The sequence below is a fragment of the Cervus canadensis genome, chromosome 24 (genome assembly GCF_019320065.1).
Source record: "Cervus canadensis isolate Bull #8, Minnesota chromosome 24, ASM1932006v1, whole genome shotgun sequence".
In the NCBI taxonomy this organism is placed as follows: Eukaryota; Metazoa; Chordata; class Mammalia; order Artiodactyla; family Cervidae; genus Cervus; species Cervus canadensis.
In genome coordinates, this window is record NC_057409.1 from 12,842,149 (window position 1) to 12,845,739 (window position 3,591).

General features: G+C 52.4%; 1 protein-coding gene across 1 annotated transcript in view; it reads right to left on the reverse strand.

Moving 5' to 3' along the window:
- Nucleotides 1-502: 502 nt before the first annotated feature.
- Nucleotides 503-3,591, reverse strand: part of MATN1 (matrilin 1) — a 24,287-nt gene continuing 21,198 nt past the window's right edge. The window contains exon 9 of the transcript XR_006265233.1: nucleotides 503-529. The gene's annotated coding sequence lies outside the window, so the exon portion shown is untranslated. The remainder of the gene's footprint in view (nucleotides 530-3,591) is intronic.

Genomic DNA, 3,591 nt, shown 5'->3' on the forward strand with positions numbered 1-3,591 from the left:
CAAATGAGCTCACTTCTCTGCCCAAAGAAAACCCAAGCCTCAAAATAGAAACCCCCTAGATTTCCTGACACCAAACATTCCACCCTCCCACCCCCACCCCCAGCCCCATCCCGTACTCCCATCCCCCCCTGCCCTCCACCCCTCCCAACAGCACTCACAGGCCCCTCCTCTTCCTCCTCCTGAAGATGGAGCTTGTCCCCTCCCTCTGCCTGGGCCCAGACCTGCTCCTTGAGGCCCCTCCTGCCCCACCACAGTCTGTCCAGGGGGAGAGGGGGGCACAGCTTTAATCTCTTTATCTATCATCTATCTGTCTGTATTTATTTCTCTCTAGCTCTGTGGCCCCCTTCCCTTCACACCCGATTCATATTTGCTTGTATTTGTCTCTCACCTTGTAACTAACAAACCTGAACTCCGCGTCCCCATCAGTTGTATCCCTCTCTTTCCCCTAACAGCCCAACTTGTTAAACCACTGGTCCACAATGGTTGTGAACCACCCCCCCAGCACACACACACACACACACACACACTCCTGAGCCCAGCACAGTCCCCATGCAGCCCCTATGACAGTGCACCTGTCCACTCCGACCTCCACACTGGTTCCTCCAGGAGCTCCTCTAGCCTGCAGCCTGTCTGGCCTCTTCCCACTCTCAGCCCTGTCCACAGCCACACAGTGGCCAGAGGGACCTTCAGACCCAAATCTGCCCGGGTTCCTCCCCTCCTCACACCCTGCGTAGCGATTGCCCAGGATAACATCCCAACGCCCTGGCATAGCACCACTGCCCCCACCATCACTCATTGGAATGGATGGGTGGATGGATGGATGGATGGTGGATGATAGATGAATGGATAAATGAGACGAGAATGAAGGATGGATAGAGGCTGAATGGATGATGGATGGGTGGACAGACGAGCATGTCAAGGACAACACATCCTAACACTCAGAGCTGGTTCAGAACCCCCCAGATTGTGCCAAACTTTCCCTGCCCAACCAGCAGATCTTCACCCCAAGAGAAGACAAAATCACACAGGGTGAAGCCCTACAGTTCTGGAGACCTGGCCAGCCCTTTTCACTGCTCTTCACAGCCATGACCCTATGAGGTGGGTCTCTTGGTCTAAGGCCACAGTTAAGGATATGGTGGCTCCAAGCAGCCCCGTGGGTGGCCGAACTGGACGGACACCCAGCCTGCCTGGCCCAGAGCTGTGAACATGAGCAGGGCGCCCCTGGCAGGGGCTGCTCACATGAAACTGTGCTGAGGATCCTTCCCGGCTGAAAGCCATGGGTCGCGGCACCCAGAATAAGCTCCTGAGGTTTGCATAGTGATGCTAATACTACCAGTAATACCACCACATGCTGCTGCTGCAGCGCCGAGCAATGACTCGGTGATGAGGTCCAGGCCAGCCCCCCGCCCGCCTCACCGGGTTTCATCCCACCACAGCTCCTCAGGCTGCTACGGCTCTTCCTCACGTGACAGGAGAGGAAACTAAGGCTCGCGAGGAGCAGCGAGCTGCCCAAGATGCCCCCATCCCACCACTGGCAGAGCCAGGCTGGACCCTGGGATCTCATGGGCCTCCTCCGTGTCTCCTGAGCTTCAGCAGCTTCTCTGACCCTCCTGGGGGTTGCTGCCCACACTTCTACCTGCACAATACTGACTTTGATTCAGTCTGACCCTTTGACTTGAAATGGCCTCCCTTTTCCAATTTACCTCACCACAAGCAATAACATCCATGAAATCAAGGTTTAATGCATTAATTGCTTGTGAGGTTTTTTTCTGATATTCATTAAAATAAATACATGACTGGTAAAATATAGAATATTAATGTTTGCCCATGCACCACCTGTGATCACCTCTCAGACCCCCACTCCCTGGGAGACTCCACGGCTGCTGGTGGAGAAGAGAGGAGGGAGAGGAGGTGGCACTTGAGCAGTGAAGCCGGTCTGGCCGCTCCCAGCCCAGCCCAGCCCAGGACAGCGGCAGTTCTTCCTCCTGGGGAGGCCTCACCCTCATCTGCTGCCCCAGGCTGGGCGTTGGCCAAAAGGAAACACCAGGGCAGCTAGAGAGGGGCCTGCTGACCACCAGCCACGTGAGGGGGGACCCTGGGGGAAGGGACCAAAAGGTTGTGATGGGCCCAGTGGGATGCCTATAGGAGTGCTCACCACGTCCACTCCCCACTAGTCCTGGCCCCTGGAGGAAGCCCCAGGCTTGGGACAGATTTCCTGGCTCTGCTCCAAACACAGGAGAGAGGCGGGGAGGGATTGCTGTCCACAGGCCAAGGACTCCTGCCAGGAATGAAAGCAGGAAACTGCAAGGGAAAATTTGATACCAAGAGGAGGGGAAAGCCTTCCCACTGTGGTCACACACCCAAGCAGCACGGGGTGCGGAGGGGAGGGAGGTGGCAGGCAGAGAGGCCCCGAGTGGGAGGGAAGGCTGCAGGACTGGGAGGGGAGTCTGTTCCAGCTGACACGGTAGAGGGGATGGGATCAAGCTGGACAGAGGTCCAGAGGTGGAATCGGTGGAACCAGGATCCCAGTCTAGGAAGGGGTTTCCTCCTGGAGGAAGGAAGACTCTGGGATCAAGTGGGGTAGACAGACCGAGTTCAAGTCCCAGAGCCTCTATGTGTCTCTGGAGGTCCCTTCTGGTCTCTGAGCCTCGCTTTACCCAACCTGTACAATGAGGATAATTGTACTTCCCTAAGTGGTTGTAAGAAATAAACAAGGTTAGCACTCTTAGGACAAGGCTTAGCCCATAGTAGGGCTTCCCTGCTGGCTCAGATGGTAAAGAATCTGCCTGCAATGCAGGAGACCTGGGTTTGATCCCTGGGTTGGGAAGATCCCCTGGAGGAGGGCATGGCAACCCGCTCCAGTATTCTTGCCTAGAGACTCCTCACGGATAAGCAGACTAGCGGGCTACAGTTCTTGGGGTCGCAAAGAGTCCAGCATGACTGAGCAACAAAGCATAGCATAGCCCATAGAAAGCATAGATAATGTTAGCTACTCATAGAGTTATATGTATAATTACTATTATACTGTAAGTATATTATTGTATGTTTGTTTATATATTTATATTATTGACATAATTATTATATTTTTGTCATTGTTGCTCACTCACTCTGTCTTGGCCAACTCTTTGCAGCCCTATGGACTGCAGCATGCCAGGTTTCCTTGTCCTTCACTAACTCCTGGAGTTTGCTCAAACTCATATAAATTGAGTCATATTATTTATATATATATATATAATTTGCATAATTATATGACTTATTTATTTTAATTTATGTCTTAATGTGTTATATATAAGTATGTAGTTACACTATATACATTGTGAAGTGAAGTGAAAGTCGCTCAGTCATCTCCGACTCTCTGCAACCCCATAGACTATACAGTCCATGGAATTCTCCAGGCCAGAATACTGGAGTTGGTAGCCTTTCCCTTCTCCAGGGGGTCTTCCCAACCCAGGGATCAAACCCAGGTCTCCCACTAAAGAGACCTCCCATTGAAGGCAGATTCTTGACCAGCTGAGCCACAAATTAATATACCATAAATTGCAGTTTATAAATTATGTTTTATTATTATCACTAAAAGGCTAGGGGAACCAC